Raw genomic sequence first — 26,104 nt, forward strand, 5'->3', positions numbered from 1 at the left:
CCCCCCCCCCCGGAATTATGGAAGACAGTTGGAAAGGATTTAAACACAGAACTTTTGCTGCGAGGAATGGGATGCCAGAAAAAGGAAGGCAATCAGAACAGACCTTTATTTTCTGACAATAGCTGGGTTTGAAGCACTAGATGTATTAAATAGTTTTCTGTTAACTCAAACAGTAAAACTCAGTTATGAAACCATGTAACAGAAATTCGAAAGGTATTACATTTGTACAAAGATGGAAAGTCTGGGAGATCCTAGGATAGGTTGCAAATGGGTTGAAGAGGCAAACCATGTTTTCACCTACTTATTGCTGTCTCCTGATGTCCTTCATGAAAAATCAGGCAGTAACAAAGTTTCAAGGCCAAGAAAAAGATAACCATTAGAGAACCAAAACTAATGGTTAGAAAGAGAAGGATTTGCCAAACAGAAGTTTGGCAGTCCATAAAACATCTTATGGACAATATACTTGAGATGTTGATTTTATGTGGTTTGAGAGACAGACCTAGACAGGCTTAAACATACATCTATGGAGCACTGGAGCAGAAACTTCTCTGTTATACTCTTTATGTATGCAATAGGTAGTCATAAAGTTAATGTCTCGTTGCTAAGAAAAGGTTGAGCACTCCTTTTCTAGAAAACTCAAAATGCTGTAAGAAAAGATATCAGAGAGAATGTAAAAGGCAGAGTCCACACAAAAAAAGCCTCCACATACAAAGCTATTTGTGTTGTGAAAAGCAAAATAAGCCAAGACAATCCCTTGCATTTAGAAGAAAAACCATGGTTTTTACAAATTCCATGGTTTGGCAGGAGTTTAATTTTGGCAAAGTGTACTCAGCATAAACAAAAACTGTGAGTACTGTTATCTCTCTGGGACTCAGTGGACAGTGCTGCAGTGGAAGATTAGTGGGCTATCAGATTGAAGTGTATTTGTTTTCAGTTAAAGACAGGCACACAAGCCAGCAAAATGAGGCATTTGAAAAGAACCATAGGCAGTGAAAGCAAAAAAAAATTGTGTTTATAGCGGTGAGCATACCTTTTTAACAGAATGTGGGGTATAAAACAAAGCAGGAGAGAGGCGTACTTTGTAGTATCAGGAAAAATTATCTAATGATCTGAAGATATTCAGGCATTGGTCCTGCAAGCAATATCCTCTTCTGGGAACAAGCAGTAAATAACTGAGGGAGAATATGAAGTTGCTTCAAAGGGATGCAAGAGCTCCCACTGAAGAAGCATCTTTTGCCCCTCTCATTAGAAAAGGTCTTCTCCTAAGCCAGAGGCTTCAGGAGGAGCTGGGTAGACCCGCTGCTCTGTGAGCTGTGCAGCAAACAGGAGTGCGAACAGAACGGGCACTGTGACAGCCTTACTGAGTGCTTGCGGCAGGCTTTGGGGCAGTTGCTGTCAGCCTCCCGCTGCACGTGAAGCCTCAGATGATATTTTCAAGTACGTTCACATGCTCCCTGCTTGTGAGAAACACAGGTTCATTTGTTTATCACAAGCCGGGAGTGTGAAAGTGCTTGTAAATAGCACTCTGCCATCTCACCCACACAGGGCCCTCCTTCCTCTGGGCAAGGACCTCACCAGTGTTGCCTCCTTCCCTCTAACTGCTATATTGCCATCACCTACTGCTTTAGCACTGGTCCCCACGTGGGCCCTGAAGGCAGGCACCACGCTCAAACAGCCGTTGTAGTTATTGCAGGTACAAACACTAGTGGGGCTTCAGCAGAGACTCCTGGCAACTTCTGAAGCGTCCAGATTCGCCTGCCCTGGTCTCAACAAACAAAAATGTAAACTCTCTGTGCTGTAATATAGCTTAAGTTCTTTATCAATACACTTTGCGTTAACTAAAAGGTCAAAGTCATTGTCAATTTGTCTTTACTCATAAACAAGGAGGGAAGGCAAGGCTCCCTGGATTACTGACCTAAGTAGCTTTCTGCCCAAATTACCCGCCCGAGTCAGCAACCTGATCATGCAAAGCTGTCTAATGGGCAGAAGGTCAGAAACCATAATAAAGAGGCTCCAGTTCTGCGGTAGTAAGTTTGTTCGCACCTCTTTGAGCCAAACAGAAGCACAGTCTTTGTAACAGCGTGGTTAACATTGGAGATCAGTGGTGTGCACATTGCAGGCGCTAAAAAAACCTGAACATCCATGTGTTCAAATAAAGAAGAAGTCATTGACCCTAATCTGCAGGAGTAAGAAAAGGTCATATATTTTTGTCTGAGAGATGAGCACTAGCTGAAAGCAACCACAAAGTGTGGCTGGTATTGTGATGGTCAAGAGAAGCCTGTCACAACCTACCTATCCATGACCAGGAATAAAAGTTACTCTTTACGATCCTCATATTATTTGAACACAAAGCTGGATGTCTGCTGGCATAAGTTACTGGTTTTCCCAAAGGTAATGAAATTAATCTTACCAACAGTATACACTACAAATATTAGTTCCTGGATACTCTTCCTCTTTGGTGACATTTCTTGTTGTCTAGTTAGTACAGAGATAAAGGTTTGGTGACTTCTTGTTCAGTAATTTATCTAGTCTTTTCAAAACAACTTGAGAATTAAGATTGAATTTGCTGGGGAGGGAATTTGAAGGAATTAGTTTCTTCCATTTTTACCCAGGATCATCCAAGAAATGAAAAATCCCTTTTTGACCCGAGAAGACCTAAACCTACTTTTCCTACCTACCAGACCCACAAGGAAATCCTGGATGCAATGGAGAGGCTCTATGAGATTGGCACACAAACACATTTCAGAAATTTCTTGATGTAGCTTTTCTGCTTTGCATGGGACAATTGAAATATTCATTGAGCCAAAGACTGGGGACGAATTGCTAGACACTCATCTGGGAAGTGGGATACCTGTGCTGTAGTCGTGTACACTTAAGCATTTTATTCAAAGTGAGCAGCGTTTATAGTGATAAAAGAGTTACAGCGCAATCTTCTCTAAGCGGATATTTAAAGTGTTCTTTTAAAAAAATAGGCACTTTTTGACGATAGATTAAGAACTACTGCATCTCACATTTTTTGTCAAGCTGCTGCTTTACACGTGTTTGGTAAGGTTCATAGTTGTTCACTTCCTTTGCTTTATTTTTGGTTAAAGATGCCTGAAACAAGGAAAAAATATTTTGGTTTGGATTGAACAATTTTTTAATTTTTTTTTTTAATTGAAAAAACTTGGTTTGGATCAGACAAAGGAAAGTACTTTTGTTCTGCGTGCTGAAACAACTGGGGAAAATTGTTCACACAACTCTAATGCCAGCCCACTGCGGGGGGGGAAAGAGGGGAGAACAGATTTTATGCATGTTCTATGGTCTAAAGCCTCTGTGACTGTGAGATCCTTACCTAGTGGTGGCTTGGCATGATCTATAGCACCAGATATATTTTAGGACCCAGGCCTGTTCCAATGGCCTGCCATTTGTGTAGCAAAAATTCATTAAAGCAAGGACAGAGATTATACAGACAAATCTCACTGGTACTTACATTTGGGGTTTATTTACTGCTCTAATTGCTTCCTCACACCCCATGCTGCGTGAACCAGCTCATATCCAGAAGAGGCAAAGCTGTGCATAGGAGATTGCACTGAAAAAGCTGCGCTCTTTAGCCCTGAGACAGCTTTCCGTGGATGGGACGGTGCCGCTTCTGGATCCTAACTAGCTCATCTGCGTGGCGCAGTATTGGGCTCGGTGAACTCGTCCTGCCCTGGCAGCAGTTCAGGACTCCCTGCATCGCACTCTGATGCAGATACCCAAACGCTCACAGGAAGTCAGCAGGCCAAATGAATGCTTTCTACAGACCAGATCTGTACATTTAACAGATCTGTTAACGCTAAACGAAGGCTTGGCTCAGTCTTTGTGCTGTGAAGTATTTCCCAACAGTCATTTTAGACTTTTTTTTTTTTTTTAAAAAAGACAAACGGGTTACCAAAAGGGTTATCTGAGGAGAGTCTTTCTCAGAGAAGCACAGTGCTGTGGATGCGATCTGAAAATGCATCTTTGGCTCCGACACTGAGGACGGAAGCGTTTGGCTGTTTAGACAAGTCTTTCTCAGTTCTGCCTCTCAAAGGTACCTGGAAATTATTCTAAATGCTTCATAGTGCAAGTTGCAGAACAGCTCATTGCACTTACACTGTCAGGCAGTTAATGTTTAAAAATCACTTTTTTTCCATTTTCATTGCTGTACCTCAGAAGAAATATATTCTGTTTTATCTAAACAGAAATAGATCTGACTACTTTGCTTGCACAAACTGCCTGTAATGTAGTTGAAGGGTTTGTTACTCACCTCTTTTCATTTCCAAAATGAAGTAAAAAAGAATTAATTGCTCAGCTGCTACTCTGACATCAAGGAAAACTAACCCGTAGAAATTGTTCTGACATAGCTTAGAAAAGGGCTGGATGCCAGCGAGGGAACATAGGGAAGCTAAAAGCAATATAATTTTGCTTTATGCAGTTCTCTTACTGCTGCACTACTGCAGTGCAGCCTGCTAGTTAGGGCCTGAGTGTCTCAAATTTTTTTTCTTGCTCCTAAAGCCATGAGCAGCTTTGGTACGTCTTAGACAAGGGACAATGAACTTGATACTCAACATCTTAAGAGACTTCAGCATGCTTCATGTCTCAGGAGCTGGGAAAATGAATTAAGAAAAAATTACATACTCAGATCTCACAAATTGTCCTGATAAAGCCAAAACTTCTAACAAATCCCTGACAACTTTTAAAGGAACAGAAAACCAGAGCATAACCAGGTCAAAGAGAATGGTAGGATAGCAGGTTAATTTAGACTACAAGTTTCAGTAGCCAAATCTGGTTTAAGCCAGAGAAAAGTCAAGTTGCTCTAAACACCTCAGAGGTGAAAAAAGTCTTACTGTCGCTGCCTACCTTGAAGAGAACAGCACTTAAGCATCAAACTTGTCTACTCTTGGAGAAAGCTTGGAAGACCAGGCCAGTGGTCTGACTACCATAATTCATCCGTGCTAAGTCTCAGCAGAATATTACAGGAAAGGCTGCAGGTCTGACTTGCTCTCGCTTGCAGTGGATAGAAATCCAATACTCAAACACAAAATTGCTTCTTTAGTGTACTGGTACGTGAAAAAATTGGACCTATAAATGCAGCTGAGAGAATGACTTCTTACTCCAGCTCTATTCCAAGGCCCATGCTTTAAGTCTATTCCTCCCTTCAAAGAGATGTCTACTGGAAAACTCGGGGCTATTTTTACAGAGCAATCACTGAAGATGCTGAAAAAAAAAATTAGAGGCAGAGAAGTCTCCTCTTTAGACATAAACAATCAAAAAATGCCATCTCTGTACCATGCCTGTGGGCTGACTCCTACAGTCTTTTTTTTTGTGGGGCAGAGAACTTTAAAAGGAAGTAAAATTCAAGTGCTCTGCTACGGCTCTTCTAGTATTAAGGCAGGGGAACCTGCACTCTGGAGCGCTTTTTGGCTGCAGCTGGTGCCAGAGAAAGGCAAGAGTAAGCTGCTAGATCCATTTCAAAAGTTACCGCAGGGAAATATGACGGTCTCAGTTATAACCTGTCTTCTGTTTCATTAAAGAGGCTAGCCTCAAATTTTACTGCAATGCACTGCAGGTAGCCAAGCCTCCAGCATGGGAAATGCGAACAACAAAATTAGCTTTGTTTTCAAAGAAAAGGAAGACCAAGAAAACAAAATGAAGATTTCTTAAGTTTCATATGACTGTAGTCATACCTCGCTTACAGTGTATCACGAGAGTCAATTAAATGCTGCAGGTTTTTTGGATGAGCTCCTGATTCTCAGTCATTCTCTCTTTGGGGTTTTAACTGTGGTTTAACTGCCATAGCTTTATCTAGAGCTAAGCAGCTTGCACCAATTTCAGGTTGCTGCTGCTTATTAAAAATTGAACTATACCTTTTCTCTGTTCTTAAGGGATATAGCTGAGGTTCTGAGCAGCTCTGAAATTGAGTTTTTAAGTAGGAAATACACATGGCATTTACTAGACTGCACGAGTAAGACTAGCATTGGGGGCTGATTTTGCAAAGCTAGGATGACTTTAACTGAGAGCACTGCTAGTTTTCCACCATTTTGTCAGCAGGAAAAATCAGACTGAAAAAGAAGTAGCCTTGTTTGTAGTGATCTCGTTCCTAGAAATTGAATTAAGTACTTGCCGGTAAGCTGCAATTCAGGCAAGTACAGTTCAGGCAGCCACAGACAATTCTGCTGCTTATTAAGCTAATCAAAATTGTGTCACTTGCTCCCTTCTCCCACTTATGATTTGCCTGTTGCCTTCTCACAAAACAAAATTAAGCTCATCAAACACTGTTTTTTAAATCATGGCTCATAGCAAAATGAGGACCTCATAGGAATCTCTAGGTGCTACCACAGTACAAGTAACTATTTTTAAAAAATGCATTTCCTCATCACTGGCCCTTTTTCTACAGTCCTTGCTCTCCTAATGTAAGGGTAATCATGAACAAAATGTATAGAAAAAAGGTTTACTGAAGATCAGGATAGAAAGTCAAGACCAATAGCCTAATTTATAACCTGCTAAAATGCAGCCTTTTACATTAAAAAAAACCATCTCCCTATTGCCAGGAATGCAAAAATACCTTTTCACATTCAAATGTGGATATTCATAAGTCAGCTAAGTTGCCTCAAAACACCATCATCTACTTAAGCTAATGAGCTGGCTTCACACTGAAGGACATGAAAAGTATTCATATCTTTTGTTTTACGAGGTTCAAATATACAGGTCATAATCGCCACCATAAAGACAGTAACAAACAGTTTAGAGAAGATAATGTCTTGATTTAATCGAGATTATTGCCAAGTGAATATGTATCTAGCAGTTAGATACAGATTTTTTTGCTTTCTAGATGCTGATAATATAACTGGTAATATATGAGACTGATGATATGTTGTTCAGTTAATACCAAGTGATGACAACATATAGAATTTGGGATGTGTGAGACGTATGAGGAGAAGTATAATTAATGCAGATGCTCTGTTACTGCTTTGCTTTTTTATTATTTTGTTAGATTTTTTATGTTGAATTCCTTCCTCTGGCTAGATTTTATTCTATGCTTTTCACACATGTGGTGAGAGCAAGAATGTGCGTGTGATAAAGTCAAATTGATAATAACTGAGATAAGCAACAAAATAGAAAACAGAGTGGCAATTTCCTGCATTAAATTCACTGCATTTTAAGACCGGTGTTTGCTAAGGCCATGTGAAAATGTCTACTCCAAGGCTTGTGGGACAGGCCCTATATTCATAGGAGTACAAGTCTCTCAAATTTATCTGAGGCTTTCTGGTATGATATAATGATTATTTCTCTGTTCAGGATAAATGCAAGGGGACTGCAGTCCTATGTATAGTTAAGCTTTTCCATTCTTTTGGCTCTTTAATTGGTTTTTACTGCAGCAGCTTTTGTGGTGACCTATTACATTAACAGGATTAAAAATGAACCTTCTTGTCGTTGTGTTACCACCACAATCCCCATTTTTTTCACAGACTTTTTAGAAAGACATTTGTGGCCTGCTTTATATGCATAATTAACAGTAGCACATTCTTCTATGTTTTTATAGTCAAAGGCAAGGAATAAAATTCAACAGGATTTTTTCTTCTGTATACATTTCCTATATGCATACGTAAATACAATTTTACAGCTAGACTGTCTTCAGTTTCATGTCTTCAATTTCATGTCTTTATTATGAATGTAAAGAGTTACTGAAATCTCACTGAATACATAAAAAATCTAAACCCAATTCACTTTTTAATCACTGAGATTTCCTTCATCTGACTCCTCCTCATTTTTCATCTCTAAGGAGACAAGCATTGCCATGAAAATAGTCTCTTGGTTTCTTGATAGTTCACTTGTTCCCACTACTGATTCTTCTTTCACCCCATGCCTTATATTTACTGTCTTAGCCCTTAGCTAGTGACATCAATGGTGACGTTATAGAGGACTCTCATTGGAGGTGCAGGAGACGAGGCAGCAGGAGGAAGAGGTGGACTGTCCTCAAAAAAGCTGATTTTAGTCCCAGTGAAATAGAAGGGAGAAACACAGAACATATTGGGGGGAAGTTGAACTGCTCCTACATAAAAAGATATTTTAAGCTCATGTCAGCTGTTAGAAATCCATATACAGAAAACTCAGTTTCAGGGACTGCTTCCATTACACTAGCACTATGCAAAATGGATCTGAAAAATATTAACAATAACTTTTTCTCAATAAACCTAAGAATTTTCCTTTCAGGCTTTCTGGCCTGAAATCCCCTTTCATGTCAGTTGGCTCTGATCCTCGTTTCTGTTCTTCTGCCCTTTCTTCCTCTCTCCCTATGCCTGTCTGCTTCCAAAAAAGTTCCCCTGCTACACATCCTTCCCAAACCACTCTTCAGTATCTTTTGCAAATGCCCCCCTTGCTGTACTGAGTGTCTCTAGAGGCCGAGTTTGGTACTCCACTGTATTGTTCTCTATTTTGTAATACATAATGTAATGATATGCTTCTGAACATGAGAAGCTGGAAAATGTAAAGATAAAGCATGCCTATGAACAAGCAAAGAGGCTAATAATCTGTATGCAACAGGGCTGATGTGGGACTTTAACACCATGGGGTAGAAATTTCAAGAACAAGGAGTTAACATCTGCAGATGCAAAGTGCATCTGCACTTGTGACTAGTTGTCTGAATCAAACCAAACGTCTTCTGAAATCCCTGTTTATACTATTTCTTCCTGGTGGACTGGACTTTACTTTTAAATAGATATCATAATATATGGGGTAGGACCTGTTTTACTTTCTGTACTAATACTTCATTAAGCAATAACTTTCAAAACAGACTTATTTTGATAAACTTCAGGAAGTTGAAGATCCTGTGTTAACCAGGATATAAGCCCTGTTCAAGCTGTGCACATTTTAAACATCATACTTTTGCTCCAGGCATCACCGACATCATTCTTAACCACTGGTGGCCATTCGTCTGCAGAGCTTCTGGCAAAACAGCATGATGATAAAGTAGTAGTGGAGGGGATCTGCTCATCTTCACTGAACACTATCAAGTTATGATGAAAAAGAAATACAGAAATGATAAATGGAAGAGTGAATGTTCATATATAAGCCACTCTGATCGTTATGAGGATGATTTTTTTCATTCATTTTAAGTTAGAGGAGGAGGAAGGGCCAGGTGGTTACAAATTGCAACCTATTTGACCGGTATTGGTGTGTAATGAACCTGTTAGCCCAAGTGCCAATATTTTTAAAATGTTTAAGACGGTAGATGATTGCATGTGTAACCATGAGAAATTCAGATGCTTAGAAGCAGATATTTAACAACAAAAATAATTGAATGTTTTTTTCTCTCCTCTGCAACAGGGGCTAGGGGAGAGTAGAATATTTCCCCTGCTGCAGGTAATAATATCACCAGTGCTTCTACTGCAACTAGAGCTGCTCCTCCTTTGTGTTGTTACAACAAGAACACAGAACCCTTCAGTGAGCACTCACAGGCTTCTCTGATCACCTTTAAAACAAAGTAGAGGTCCTATTTAGTAGACCTGATCTACTAAAGGGCAACTTTCATGCTTAGACCAAACTTTGCTCAAAAAAAAAAAAAGAATCTAATAAAATAAAATCTAGCTGTTATTGAAAAGAATTGTTTTAAGAAGGGCTGTCTTTTATCCAGTTGACAGTTTTACTTCTGTTGATAGTGCTTCTAATACTTTGTATTTTATCATATCCTTTGTGTTAACGCACTTAAGGATTAAATTAAAGGAGCTGCATGGCACTATTGTGTAATAGGCTACAAAAGGGCTAGGCACATCTGGAATGAGAGAAGGCACTGTGCAACCACACCCAGAGCATCCCAAGTACCTAAGGAAGGGCACATAGCCTGATTGGACATAGCCCTTACTAGGAAATTCATACCTGATATGCCTTCCTAGGTATGGAAACTTTGGCATGGGTCAGTGAAATATATCTGAGGTCACATGGAGAGAGGTCTTACATCTCCTAACTCTGTCCAAATGGTAGGCCGGGTCTTCATGCGAAATGGGTGGGTATTGCCCCAGTGAAGTCAGTCAATTCATGTCTGCTTTCATAAGGTGAAATTCTAGTTGACTTCCCCTTGAAGTTGGTTTGATTTTTTTAAGCAGAAATCAGAAATTGATAACGGGCTTCTCTGCTTGCATACTGGCTGATAACACACAAAACTAGTATCCAAGCATGTCATATTTGAGATGTTTATCTCCCTTTACAGAAAAGGCTTAAAAACTACAGCAGGACACCAGTTGTTTAAATAGCAACCTATTGGTTTTATCAGTGCGCTGCTGAAAGCTGTTGAACAGGGAACTAAGGCTTTTTTCTATACTAGAATAAAAGTAACTTGCTTAAAGGAGGATGATGAGAAGAAATAAAGTTGAAGCAATGCTGAATAACATCCAAGTATGTCAGGACAAGGTTCCTTCCAACCCAAACCATTCTATGATTCTGTGATTCTATACTGCTAACACCTCTTATTAGCAGAGGATATTTCTGTACTACAGTCATGACGAAAGGCATAAATTCTTAGAGCAGGTTAAAGTGATTCTGCCCTGATAACAGATTGACAGCCACCCAGGGTAGACAGGGAGTAACTGTGATTGACATATGACTGGAAGCAGTAACTGTGAGTGACATAAATGTGTATGATCTTATAGGATTGCAATGTGGGTGGGTTAACAGACACATTGAAGTTGAAAACAGTTGCTTGATGATGCACAGGATGAAAGATTGAACACAAAGCTCTTCAGGAAGCACCCTGAAATTCATACTCCTCTTGTCTTTATTTATCTTTCTTCAAGACAATTATAACAACGAGAAAAGCAGACAAAGAAAAAAAGAATAGCCCACACTCATGTTTGCTCCTTTTTCTCACAACAAAGAAAGAGCATATCACAGAAGTCCAAATCCTTTTAGGCTGCTCAGAGCTGGCACAACTTTAAAGTCTTGGTAGTTTAATTCATGTAAGCATCCAAAAGTTTGGCCGATGTTTGTTTTCCCCCCTCCTCTTAGATTTGAAAAGCTAGACCAGAATCACTGGGGGGGGGGGGATTTTTTTCCGCATTTCGGGTTTTTTTTTCACAGATTTGAAAAGCTAGACCAGAATCACTGGGGGGGGGGGGAATTCTTTCAGCAATTCTGTGTTTTGTTTCACACTGAAAAGAAAATAGAGAACTCTGAAATGAAAAATGACTGGAAAAACCAACAGACCATTCTTGAGTCTCTAAAACTATTTGTTTAGGTTCAATTCCAAATTGAGACAATGGCTTGCTATTTTGCTTTGTTTCTAAATAAGAATCAGGCTCCACTTGATAGACATACTATTCCAATAGCCATGCCTGATCATATCAGGATCTGCTGGAAGAAAAAAAGGCGAAGGAGACTGCAACTTTTATGAAAGGCTAAAGAAGGTAAATTAATAATGTTTGGGATCTAAATAGCATTGTATATAAGGTCTGTCTTAGTGCAGAGCAGCTGTAGTTAAACCAATCAAAAGAACTGATGTAGGAACAAAGTGATGGACAGTAGACGTTTTTAATTTATATTTTGCCCAATGTCTAAATTTTTCTTTTGCTGCATGTTTGTAGTTGCTTAACTCTCTAGATCTTAAATCCAAAACTTCTGACTCTTCCCTCTGACCTGATGAATTCTTAGAAGCCAGCAAAAGGATTCTTAGAGCTTTTTAAGTATGCAGAAGTAAAGCTGCAAAGCCAGCTACAAAAGCAAACAATGAAGATCAATAGCAATGCTATCTCCCATATTCAGAAGGACATCTTCCTGCAATTTCGGTTCTCCTCTCCAAGATCTTGTCAAGGAGTGAAATGGCTGTCAAGAGCTGTGGAGTACACTGTCGTCCATTAAGTAGCATTGCCTTCATTTAGACTGATGCATTTGGCAGCAATTGAAATGTTCAATTTCAATACTGTAGTTTGTTTTGCTTAAACTTGTATTTGTCTATTGAAAGTCTCTTTTTGGAGCTGCCTGGTCAGTGTTTGCATTTCTCTCTTGTTCCAAAACTTTCCCTGCATTATTTCTGTTCTCCTGCCTGAAGCCTTCCTATTTGTCCACTACGGCTTATCTCATCCTCTTCAGGCTTGAGAAGACAAAGGCTAAGCTCATGTTTCTGCACATATCTGTTTTCCCTCTAAATCTAGGTGGCACACGCATGTCTGTTCTGAGATGGCTGCTACCACTAAAATAACTGTGAGCCTGTAAAATGCTATTTCAGCATATGTGGCAAAAGAACCTTCTCTTCTGGTCTAGTATTCCAGTACAGCGTGGAGGCCATCTTCAGCTGTTCAGAGTTACTAAGGAGATATATTAGAATTTACACAAAACACAAAAGTGAATGAGAGTGCTAGATTCACATGAGAAAAATTTGAGGGCTGGCCCTGACCAACAGAGAGATTCCCAAGCCATTTCCTTTTGAAGGTTCCAGCAAGAAAGTAAAGGCATTTTCAAAAGAGTAAGGAAAAGGGCTGATCTGCTTCAAAAGACAGCGTCTGCATGAGTGATGTTGGAGGTCCAGCACTGTGTGGATGAAATGTATGGCTTCAAAACTCAAGGTATAAGCTGAAAGATGTTCTGCATATGCTTTTTCTTTTTTCTCTCCCAACTTGTCTTCTGAGACCTGCATTGTGTGGGGTGAAGCTGGGGGATTATATGCTAAATCGATGAACATCTCCAAGGTATTTAAAAATGTGTATTTCATGGCTTGGTGTTGGTAGTTTAGGCAACCTTATGATTTTGCTCACTCATGCTCTGCATTGCTTGTGTATTGCTTTTCCAGTAAAATATGCTTCAGACTTCTTTCCATGCATTAAGCATCAAGAAAAATTTAAATCTGGTTACAGAAGTAAGAACAGCTAGCTAGGCACCCTACCTGGTGCCTATATTTAAAGATACAACGTCATATAAACAATTTGTCCAAAACCTCCTCTGTGTTATTTCCTGTTGTAATAATCTCTTCTCTTGAAACCTTTTCCACCGTGATTTCTTTTTCTTCTCTAATCTTCCACCTCTTTCCTTGTTCATCACTTAGTCCAATCATGAATAGTCTGGAACATCAGTCTCCAGTGGCCCGTGTTACAGTACAAAACTGTATACCTACTATCAAAACAGGTCATTTGCCCCCAGAGTCCCAAGTCCCCTTCTTTAAAACTGATGATGATGTGGTTTCCATCTCTACTTCTAGGTCCTGTAGTCTTAAACACATATTCAAAATCACTTAGTTGGATCCATGTTTGACTGATCCACATGATTCAGATCCAGTGCTCACCTATCCCCCTACCATTGTGCCACAATGCAGGAAATCTCCATGTTACTCCATAGCAACTAAGACAATGTAGGAAGGCGACTCACAAGAAATCAATCCAGTTTACTGCAAAACTACCACGTTGCTGCTTTTCACTGAATCTGCTAGAATTGTCACAATCCTCCTCCTTTCAGACCCTAAGTATCTTTATCTTCTCTGTGTTCTTTGCCATTCTGTGACAGGTTCTAAATTAGTTATTAGTCCTTGCAAAAGACATCCTAGAACTGTCTTGCGTAGATCCAAGAAAACATCAGCTCAATGTTGCACAGAGGTGAAAAAGGCAAAGGGAATTTAAAAAATCTTCAACCTTGACTATTGCAAAGAACTAGAAAGATTACAGAGAAGGAGAGTAAGTGTGATTTAAGGTATAAAGTGGTTTATACAGGAGGAAGTACTAAATGGTTTCATTAACTTGGGAAAAAAGCAGGAGATATTATGCAGATCTATAAAAGACGTGTGGAGCAGAAAAAAGTGAATAGGAAATGACTACTTGTTATTTCTTGCAACACAAAACTAAAGGGCACACAGTGAATTTATAAGCTATAATATATTAGCTTTAATACAAACTGAAAGCAACACCTTTCCCCACAGCATATAATTGTGAAACTCAGCACCACAGGGTTTTGAGGAGGCCAAGAGCAGAAAGGGGTTCAAAAGCAGACTGAACAAATTCAGAGGATAAATACATTTGTAGCTACTGAACATGATGCTCTACATACACCCTTTATGTCAGTTCCTTCAAGCTATTACATGACTTGAAGCTAGAAGGTTGTTTCAGGAAAAGATCACCCAGAATTTATCCTGCTTCTTGTAGTCCTTCCCAAGATAGTACTTATATTGTCCTATTGCTGAACAGAGGATACAGAACTAGTGGAACCTTTGGCCTGATATTGTACAATTATTCTTAAATTCTCCGAATGGTGTCATTTTGACAGTAAACTCAGACACCTGTTCCTATATTGAAGTGTAGTGAATGATTTATCTCATGGAGATTTGGACTTTATCTTCCCTGACACCATTTGATCTCACCAGACCAGACATGTTGGTCTTGAGCAAGATAGGAGCCGCTCGTCCCAGGAAAAGTCTTGTCTGTGTGAAGTTTTGAAAAAAGATGGTTAGATTTCTAAAAAATAAAAATAAAATGGAAAAAGAAGTAACACTGAGTAATCTTGGAGATGTCTTTCTAGCTGGACTTTATTAATGATAGTTTCCTGCTGTGGTTATTTGCATACACTTATTGAGCACAGCAGAGCTATTTTCCTTGCTCTGGTTTTGTCTTATAAAACTCCAAAGTATAGAACTGTCACTTATGCTTGCCAGGGATGAAACGTTGGTGTGATGTAATTCAACTGTAGGCAACGTGGTTTAACTTACAGTTATGGTTTGTCTTTAATAGGCAGGTTTAGAATATGCATTTTTGTTTTGTAGTAACTTTCAATTTTTCTTTTACATCTTTCCTTTTCCACTGTAGCAGTAATTGCTCATGTGCTCTTTAGTGGTCATATCACCATGCAGCTCCACAGAGGGAGAGGGAAGGCTCTGCTAAAAAAAGTCAGTGTATTTGGGGCAGGACTCAGCAAACTAAACAGGAGCCTGTTTTTCTAAAGGCTGATTTATGCCAACAGGGAGATCCTCATACAGTGTGAAGCAGCACTGTGCTGATCTCAACAGAGCTACTTCGTTTGGCGGGGGTTAAAAATCTGGTCCCATGTGTGCAAGATTCTCTCCTTATGCTGATGCAATTATCACCACTGTGCCTGGGGAAGGTTTTGCTTCTGTCTCCTCCTCTCCTCTCTTCATGGCCTAGCAACCCTACAAATGCAGTTTATCCCCTTGCTTTTTTTGAAGGTTATCCATGCTCACGTGGCAAGCTGCATTTGCGGCTGGCTGTCGCTGCTTGTGTGAGCTTTGATGCCACGGGCTTGGTGGCAGTGAAAGCACAGCAGCACTGGCTTTGCCACAGCCTTACTGCCTGCATCGGGGCCCCAGCACTCACCTGGTTTGTCCAGCTCAGCCCGCGCCGCCATCTCACTTACTGCTGGGAGCACTCCCAAGCCTGGGTTTGCCTCCACATACCAAGAGTGTGCTTTCCTCCCCACAGCACAGCATATTGAGGAGGTAGGAGTTACTCTGAGTTGTGTTTCCCTGCCAGCAGTGGCTCATCGTGCTATATTGAACTGGTTTGCTTCTTACATATGGCAGTAGAACAAACCTGTCCCCATGCTGCTATTCCTGCTCAGTTTATAATTTTAAAAGACACGGTCCATTTAACTAGCACTCCTTCTGTGTTGTAGGTTAGCTGTGGGTCAGCTTTATGTCTTCAGCTGTAAACATAGGTCACCTGGCTGCCATGCAGTATGTTCCTTAGCCCTAAAAGCACAGGTCCTCACATGCAACTTCACAGTACATCACACTTGCACAACTTGTAAGAAAGCTTATTTTGCTAGAGTAGAGTGGTTCAGCTGCTCTTGTGACAGTAGCAGTCCTACCAGAATGGTAGCAAAAAATTTTTCAGTCTAGGTGTTGTAGGCTCGTAATGAGAGCATTTTCTGCTGTTTCACTTGAAGGTTTTCCTTCCACTTTTTTGGTAAAGAGAAACTGATCTCAGCCCTATCAATGAAATAAATTATTATAGGGTGTAACAGTTGGTGCCTATAAATCAGAGTCCTTCAGCTTTTCTGTTGTGCTCGGGGTCTGTCTCTTCTGATGTTAAACCTAAGATTTGTTCATCAAGATTTGTTCATCCTAGAGAGCCCACCAGCGGTTTGAAGTCTAGATGTGAAAGGGATTCACAAGCTTGCAAGGAGCCAGTTGGGTTCAGTTACACTGCTGAAGGACCTGCTCTTTCCTTTATCGTACACATTTGCTACATTGCTCAAAAAAGGCAGCAAACTGGTTTACATATCCATGCTTGCAGACTCTAATCTTAGATATGGCACTTAATATGCTCTGATTTTTTTTAGCCCAGCTTCCTAAGAAATTGAGGCTTACAGAATACTTATGCAAAAGGAAAAGCCCCAAAAGGTTTCCCAAAAAAGACAGCAAAAAACGGCCAGTGGGTACATGAATCAGAAAATTTAATTTGAGGTAAGTTTAAGACAGAGAAGGTGGGCGGTGTGGAGCTCACTTTCTCAATGGCTGCAGGCACCATCCAGCTGTTTGCGGGACAATGATGGGGTAGAGACAGGGGCTATATGTGTTTCCATAGTCCTTAGGTAGATGTCCTTGTAGGAAGTCATGACACCCTCCAGCCTGGGGGCAGAGGCAGGAGATGACAGGAGCATGCCATGATCTCATTGTGTGCCTGCCACACCTAGCCACCTGCCATCGCCACGGGCAGCCCCTGCCTCTCTGCCCAGGCTCTCCCAGCCTCACACCAAGGCTGTCCATCCCACCTCTCCCTGACAGCCGGGAGACACCTGCCCTGGTCCCACCATGTCACCAACCCCACAGTGATTTGGGCCACCACTAGTGCTCTGCCTGCTATGACATGGCCACTACAGTGCTCGGGATGTTGCCAGGAGCTCATGTGGGACCCAGTCCTCGGCCAACCGGGGAGAACAAGTGTGGAGCTCCCTTTGCCCAGGGCTGTGGGGACCTTCCAGCTCCCCATGAGACCACGGTGGACTATAGGTAGGGGCTATCTCATCTGTCCTGTAGCGCATTGACAGCTCTCCAGATTAGTGGCCAAGGAGGGAGAAGGAGCATGCCATGCTCTGGTTGTGTACTTGTGCAGGGCTGAGGTTGTAACAGACAGGAGAATCACAAACAGAGCAGTCACCCGCCATCGCCACGGGCAGCCCTTGCCTCCCTGCCCAGGGCTCCCCCAGCCTCACACCAAGGCTGTCCATCCCACCTCTCCCTGACAGCCGGGAGATACCTGTCCTGGCCCACCATGTCATGAACTCCACGGTGATTTGGGCCACCACCAGTGCTCTGCCCACTATGACGTGGCCACTACAGCGCTTGGGATGTTGCCAGGAGCTCATGTGGGACCCAGCCCTCGGACAACCAGGGAGAAAGGGGGCAGAGCTGCCTTTGCCCAGGGCTGTGGGGATCTTCCAGGACCCCGTGAGATCATGACGGAGTATAGGTAGGGGCTATCTTATCTGTCCTGTAGCACATTGACAGCTCTGGGACTTAGTGGCCAAGGAGGGAGAGGACAGCAGTGTGCCATGGTTTGGTCACATGCCTTTATGGTGTCTGGAAAAGCAAGAAAAGTTAATTCCTCCCCTGCCCCTCCATGCCGCCACCACCACAGGTCATCCCTGCTGTCCCTGCTCTTCTGTCTCTGCCCTCCCCTCTCAACCCTTGCTCACCTCTGCCTCCTCACTTACCAGACTGGCCTGGCACAGCCCTTTTTATACCCATCCTGGGCTGCTATGTCAGTGCCTCCTCTGTTCCATGGCCACTGCCAACATTCTGTCCTCTGTGACACTCCCATGACATCACCAGGGCTGGTTCCCAGAGTTAGTGCTGCATCACCATGACATGGCTATTATCTTCCACCATTCAAGCAAGAAGCAGCAATTAAATAATTTATTATTATTATTATTATTATTGAAGAAGTGATAATGCTGGGAAGGGCAATAAATTAGCTATAGCAGCCATTTAAAGAACAGCAGCTCAACAAAGGTTAAAAGAGAGTTAAAAGCAGCAGGTCCTAGCTACTGCCCAATTTTAAAGATTTGTGCAATACTTGCTGCTGAGATTTGTGGGTTTGAAAGTTAAATTTTGGAAGAAAAATGCTTGTCAAGTTGACTGAAGGTAAATAATGCTGGGAAGGGCAATAAATTAGCTATAGCAGCCATTTAAAGAACAGCAGCTCAACAAAGGTTAAAAGAGAGTTAAAAGCAGCAGGTCCTAGCTACTGCCCAATTTTAAAGATTTGTGCAATACTTGCTGCTGAGATTTGTGGGTTTGAAAGTTAAATTTTGGAAGAAAAATGCTTGTCAAGTTGACTGAAGGTAATACTTTACACCTGTGGAATTAAAGACATGTTCAATGCCAAACCCTGCATCCAGGAGTGGCTGACAGTGCTGAGGACATTTCACCATGAGCTGCAAGACTTGCATCTTTCTTTCCCTGAAACGAATCAAAGATTTTGTGAGGGATAGTCCTGTGCTACACACTTCGTTGGAAACAGGAATGAAATACATGGATTAGCTTCCATCTACTTGGCTCACTGCAGGCTATTCCGTCCCCTTTAACTGACAGGACCAGAGGCAATGCACACAAACTGAAACACAGGTGGTTTCTCTGAACATCAGAAAATACTTTTTTACTGTGAGGGTGACCGAGCACTGGCACAGGTTGCCCAGAGAGGTTGTGGAGTCTCCATCCGTGGAGATATTCAAAAGCCGTCTAGACATGATCCTGGGCAATCAGCTCCAGGTGGCCGTGCTGGAGCATAGGTTTGGACCAGATGGTCTCCAGAGGTCCCTTCCAATCTCAATCATTTTGTGATTCTGTGATAGATGACCATATAATGCTAAGGCTGATATTTAGTTTGCCAGCATTGTGGTTTTATAGTTTGGTGTGGACGGTATTTCACACATGCTCTGAGCCATACCAGGAAGGACTGTCAGGATGCGTTAGAACAGGCTGTTCTAGGCATGGTCCACAATCACATCTGAAGTGTGCTCAGACTTCCTTACAAGGAGAACTTCTGGATTTGGTTCCAGCTGGAGCTCAGGAGCGTTATAACATGCAAGCAGGTTAGGCAACTGGGGAACATGGCACAGGATGCAAAATTGGGATTGAAACTACCTGGTAGTGTTCAAACACCTAAAAACCTCTTTACATTGCCTTACAGCAGTGCTCCCATCAGTAAGAATTAGGCCCCTAATGTCAGGAAGAGTACCACCTAAGGTCATTACTGTTAAAAAGTCAGTGTTTCCCTGCTGCTATCATATTGTGAGAAATCACAGCAGTTCCCTATTTTTAGAACAGAAGTGCAAAATATCACATATCATTGTGCAGTACTATGCCTGAGTAACTGTTACCTTTTTAGAGGAGTTAGTATCTTACAGTGATCTTTAGACAGTGAATTGAAACAGTAAAGTGCTTTCTAAACACTAAATATTAGTATTACAAAGCATGAAAAAGTAGGAAAAGGAAAGCCCTGCTTTCCTAAATTCCTGTGGGCTATGCATGGAAATCAGAATGGACTGAAGCAGATTTTATCTCAAACCATTTAAAAAAAGAGTTGTGCAAGATTTGCCTGTTCTGACTGAGCAACCATAGAGATGAACCCTTTACAAAATCCCCTTTTGTAATCAGATTGCATGTCTTCCTTCAGCGCTATAGATCACGTACAAGCCCTTGCACAGCACGTGTGGGCATCACTAATAAGATTTACTCTCCATCCATGCCAAGTTTCATCATCCACTGAGAAGGCAGCTTGCTGAGCAGAGGGAAGAGTTGGATTGTGGTGGATGCTGCTGATACTAATAAGAAACTTGGCAAGACTATGGTGGAATATTGCCATAATATAATAGTGTTTTTAAAACAAAAAAATATATCATTTCCAAACCTCTTTGAAAAGCAGGGGGCATAATTTATAAGAAATTATTTGTATTCAACAAGGTGGCAAACCAGTTACAGCAGGTCTTCACAGAGCGCACTGAAATAATCATCACAGGCAGGTCGGAATAAGACAGAGATGAGGCTGCCATCCATTTCCTAATGTCATAAAATATTTGGGGGCATATTCCTCCCCCCCTGAGCGCACAAAGAATTAGTTGCCTTGGCTGGAGAGTATGTCCTCAGAGTCATACAGTGTAGAGTTATAACTGGTTACAATTTGTTTGAAAAGTGCTTCTCTGAGGACAGATAAAATCTTTCAGGTTTGAATTTTCTTCCTTTTTTTTCTTCCTTTTTTTCTTCCTTTTTTTCTCCTGCTGCTCTGCAGTTCAAATGCTGAAAATCTCATTTACCCAGTGGCTGAATTTAGATCCAGCCATGGTATGTATTCTCTACTGTAAACCCTAAGGAATCAGTAGCTGCTTGGTAATTTCATAGTTGGGTTTGGTTTTTTTTTTCAGTTTGTCAGTTTCAATACAGGTCATACCAGTGCCCTTCCCTATTTCTGATATTAAGGGAAGAGTGTAGGCATGTTTGCCTTACCTTGAAGACTATTGGTTCTTCAATGCTTTGAAATCTTTCAGCACTCTGTCATTATGCACGTACCTTGAGTAATATGGATGGTATATTTATGAATAAAACAGCTTCCAAATCAAACATTTTAACTACCTAGGTGAAATATTTCTTACACTTGACAGATGCAAGACATTGATAACCAGATACTAATTAACTAGTTTAAAAATAGTCTTTTTGTGCAGAAACTAGCAGCCAGGCATCCAATGCAGCATTAAGGGGGTAAAGAGTTTTGCCCTGGAATACCCACACAATTTTATATATACATATTATTATGCATTTATTCACTATTAATAAATGTAGTCCTGCAAATTCCACAGCGTTTCACATTCTAAGGGGCTTCATTTCTGCTGACTGGTAGCCAGGTGCCAGACTAATTTAGTCAACTAGCCTAATCCCGTCTATGTTGCTGAGTCAAATTGTGATATTTTTATTCATATTAGGTAGCACCTGATAGATTTAAACAGGATTACCCATGATGTAAGACAGTATTAAACGTGAGTGAGTACATGGCACAATTCAAAACGTGTGTCTCTCTGGGATCTCAGAGTGCAGTTTTACAATATGAAATAAAATTAACTCTACCCCAAGATACCACAATGTCCCAGTAAAAACTATTCTGAAGTATTCTGAGCTGCACATCGTTCTTTGCAGATCCAACAGAGCAACAGAGGACCCAGAGAAAGCTTTAATGCTCAAACTGTGGAGTTTTATCTCTAATGTAATTTTTAAATGGCAGTTTGTACATTTGTTGCAATAGATGTTTGATTCCTGTCAGTGGAAGCCAGGCAAGAAACTACCACAGCCCCTTGTCTGTATATGGTAGACACTCGGCAAGGCATGGTTAAGTTCAAGTTCTCACTGCATTTATACCAGAGGGAAAAGATGACAGATAAAATCACTACCTTCATTTCAGCTGTTTGGGTCCCACAGCTCTGCCCCTGAGACAACATCCTCATTTGGTGTATTTGACTGCTAACACCATCTGTTTGCTATTTGTTAGTTACTTTGAAGGTGGGGTAATAGAATGATGATTAAAAATAAATGTTAGATATCCATCAACTCTTCCCCCCTAAATACATCACTGTTACCTATGAAATAGGCCTCTGGTGATTTCACATTTTCAAAGAACTTGTCTTTCTTGGGCCACTGCTGCTTGCCTGGGTGCTGGAGAAAGCTGGTTTTGATGTGACGTGGATGCTGCCTTAGAAAAATTCTCTGCTGAGAATTTTTTTTTTTTTACTTATTGGGGGGGGAGGGTGATACTTTTTACACAGGTGTTAAATTTCCTGGAGTTAATCGGGTAGAAAAATGCCTCTGAGGCATCATTCAGTCCATTAACTGCAATGCCAACTGCCAATGGCTGGAGTTGAATACTAACAGATTTTATAACTCTTTATGATAATTGACAAAGCCAGACAGATTCACAGTTCAGCGTAGCCCTCCTGTTCTTACCTGCTGCCTTCTGTGTTTATATCCCCAGTGTCTGAAACATGCTTCCTTTTTTAACAGGGGAAACATGAATATAAGAAGCTGGGTTGTTTTGCTCATTTATGTGAAAATTACACAGATGAGTGAACACCCTTCAAACCAGGATCAGCATCCCCTCCCCCACTTCTAGTTACTAGTTTGAAAGGAACATTATTGCGGCATTATGTCAGACACGTGCCCCATAACACAGGGAGCAAAACAGGGGAGTAGGGAGCAGTTGAAAAACTAATTTTTAAGAATGTAATTTCCTGAGCGAAATCTTTATTCCTAAGACAAATGTGAAAAAATACAGAAGAAAAATGAAAAGATGTTGCTGTTATTTAGTGTATGTGTGTTCTTTTGTCAGCTACTTCAAATTATGCTGTATGAAAGCTTTTAATATTTTTTTCTGTATAGACAGTGTCCTGATTCATAGGACATATCTTTCCTAGAGAAGGTAGCAAGCCCTCATAGGCTTCTTCATTGCAGAATCCAGTTCAGCAGAGAGGTGTATAGCAGTGTAGAGCATTCCCTAAATTGACATAGGTTGTATGAGCACCCACTTTGGATTCTTACCTCCATATTTCACTTAGATTATTAGGACCATGCCTTGTTACTTCTCAGCTAGGAGTCTCCAAGCTCCAAGAACTTTGTTGAAACAGGTCATGACAATTTAATATGCAGAATACTTCTCAGAGTTTCTATTACACCAACATCCATAGAAGATGCTGACCTTGCAACCAACTATGGATGAGACATAAAACCCAAAATCCTTACTACTTGGAGTGGTTAATTATCCCAAATGACACTTACAAGAACAGGAGGTTAATTTTAGCGTCCTGATCATATTACATTATACACAATTAAAATCTCCTCCCTGCAGTTTCTATAGAATATATGGTATTTCTCCCGTATCTCCCATGGTGGGTGTTCCAATATGATCATGAAGGGACCATATAGCTAACTATTTAATAGCTTGCTTATCTGTCTGCTATGTGGTATCCCTGCAGCAGTCTTATTTCTTTGTTTGAAGTTTTTTATATGCATGCATTTATAAGGCACATGGGAATGTGAGGATAAAAAGCAGCAAATAAATATGTTTGGAAAGGATACGTTGTATGAAATCAGCAAAGGGTAAAGAGCTCCAAAAAGGAGAAGGGAAGAAAATTGGCTCCACCTTAGAAAACTAATGTGAGAGCCGCTGAGTAAAAAAGAACAGTCATCCAGCTGGGATTTATTAAGTGGAAAGCTTTTTTTTAAAAAAGCTGTGGAAGACCAGAAATCAAAGATCGCTGTATATTTACTGGCTTTTTAGAAGCATCTGTTCGCTAATATCAGAGTATCTCACAAAGGCTAATCAACTGATCTTCAGAATATCGTTTGAGATGTGTTAGCCTCATTTTACCATCACAGGAATAAAGAGATTATTTGTCCAAGGCTACACAGGAAATCTGTGACAGAAATAATAATGTAGGCCTGTATCCAGTGCAGTGACTCAACCATAAAACCATCAATTTTCTATTGGGGTAAGAAGGCAATAAGGGAGGGCGGTTGGTATAATTCATGGCCAAAGGAGAGAAGCTGATGAGAGACCCCCCAGCACAGATGGAGAGGGCTATATCATTGTGGTTATGGCGGAGAAAATCTACCTTTATTCTTGGGATTTGGTTAAAGGCATATAGAACACTACACGTGTATTTCCAGCTAGCCCTTGCTGGGCATCTCTGATGGTGGGTCAGTCTAAAAAAGCCAGGACCCTTTACTTGTAATAAAATCTGAGACTGTGTTTTGAGCTTTGTCCACATGTGGTCATTTTATGAAAAGTTAGAAGACTTGTATGCCAGTGAAGATGATAACACCTATGTTACAGGAAGTTAAAGCCATTTAGATTGATAAAATACAGATATAGCTGACATACAAAAGGAAAAAATGTCCTCTTTATTGCTCCAAGGGGAGTTTAAGCTGGAATTTCTAATATTTAAAAAAGAAGAACAACAAAAATCATGTTATTTAAATAAAGTTTTCACACTTTGTGTTTTCCTTCAGCTTTTAACCATACATTGCTAAGATTGTATAACTAAAAGCGTTCTGTTAAAACTTTTAATCATTGGGATTGCTGGGTGAGCTGACCACATTTTTTGCCTAGCTCCGAAGTGAGCAGTTGTCATGCACTACTATCTGAGCATATTTCATTATTTATGTTACTGCCAGTGAGAATTTCTTTGTAACCACATTCATCCTGGTTAAGTGAGATTTTTATGCTAGGACTTGCACATCCATATTGTAACTGCTGTAGAATACTGGAAAAAAAGCTGATGCAACTTTTATTAGCTATATTAACTTATTTGTAACAAAGGGTTCTCAGGCTTTCATCCAAATTTTCAAGGTACGTCTACCAATTGCATCATACGCTTCTAAGGGATCTGAGAGCTCGGAAAAGTAAGACTACCGTCATTATGCTTACTTTTTCTGTGCAGAAGACTGCAACTTCACTGTACAATCTTTAGGGCTCCACTGATCAAAAAGGTTTAAAGTCACTGCCTTCTAGGACTTCTCAGTAAATAGAATAAAATTGCCCTTATCCAGCACATTTCCCATAGAGACAGTTGATCAAAGGAAGCTACAGGTAGCTGAATTCAACACTGCATGTATTTGGTCTACTTTTTATTTGCACTATAGTTTTTCACATAGTCCTGGCAATGTAAAATGTTCTTAGAGTGGATGCAAATGCAGTACAATTTATATACGCTTTAAAGTGTCTTGTCATTGCCAGAGTTGTGTAAAAGGGTGTGATTTTTGGATTGAATACAGCTAAATGCATCCAATGATTGGCAGTTGTTGAAGTGGACAATCTCGCGACTTCCCTTCTCTCCTCTTCCCCAACATAGATTCCTGCCTACTTTTCCCTAGAGCTTCAACCATGAGATTAAGGGAGCTACACTGGAAAAAAACAATTCATCCTTCTAAAAGTTATTAGGTTCTCCACTGGGGTTACATGAGTACAACTTCCTGCACAAGTGCATAGCTGGAGCTGAGAGGAAGGAATGGAATGATTGCCTTTGGAAATTTGAATATATTTGGATTATTGCACATAGTTGTAGGAATCAAAATGAAAAAAAAACCTCCCTTTGCTGTGTTGTGAAGAGCTTACACAGGTGTACCTTTCAGCATCAATTACTTTGAAAAGAAAAAGTTATGGGGCTATGAGTGAGAGATACATATTCTTTAAGGCATTGTGGAGCACACACAGGAGGCACCTTGATTCTTCAGTTTCTTAGTTTTGGTATGATTATTATTTTTCCCCAGTTAACTGTAAAGAGAATTTAGTGTGGAAAAAAAATCTAATCATATCAAAGATTCTGGTGATTCCCATGCAAGTCTGTCTGAAGCTAACATTGCGATATGGAACTATTGAAATGCAAAAAAAAAAAAAAAAGAACATAAGCTGTTAGGAATTTCTTTTATATCAGGAAGACTTAATCTCCCATAGAAAATTCATTTCTGAAGTTTCTTCTGTTAGGAGCTACACGGTGTTCCAAATATTGGAGAAATAGATCAGCTGAAACTATTTGTCTGAAAATGTTTAAGTTTTCTGGAAGAGGGAGAAGGCTACAGCTCCTGTCTGGTGAGAAGGAGAAAGCAAGCTTGGGAGGTAGAAAGCAGAAAAGCTGCAGATTATAGCAGTTTTCTCTGTCTTGGTTAAAACAAAAAAAAAAGACTAGTAACGTATAGCATTTCAAGCGTTATCTGATTTTTTATCAGCCAACAAATAAATTGTGCTGAAACATTAGACTCTACTCCCATGGTGATTAGATATTACAGTACATATGGTATGGAAACATTAAGCTGTGTTTGAAGACCTCACAATGCCTAAACACAGCATGCCTGCCAACTGTTGACCATACGTTATAGCTGACATAAACATGGAGTTGCCTCCTGCTGTCCTGCACCTGGATTTGCTACGCAGATAAATCTTGGATGTTACTGCAGAGAAAGGCCTAGCAAGGACTTCATATACTTTCTCTCCACAGTAGCTGCAGCAAGTAGACCATACATCCCCACCAATAAAAACAGATGTAATCTTCTGTCTGTTTGAAATGAGTTTGTCACATCACACAAGATTTGTTGTCACCCTGTCCAAAAATTGCAGTACTTCTGTTTTTCTCTTGG

This window comes from Aptenodytes forsteri, unplaced genomic scaffold (genome assembly GCF_000699145.1).
Source record: "Aptenodytes forsteri isolate BGI_AS27 unplaced genomic scaffold, ASM69914v1 Scaffold284, whole genome shotgun sequence".
In the NCBI taxonomy this organism is placed as follows: domain Eukaryota; kingdom Metazoa; phylum Chordata; class Aves; order Sphenisciformes; family Spheniscidae; genus Aptenodytes; species Aptenodytes forsteri.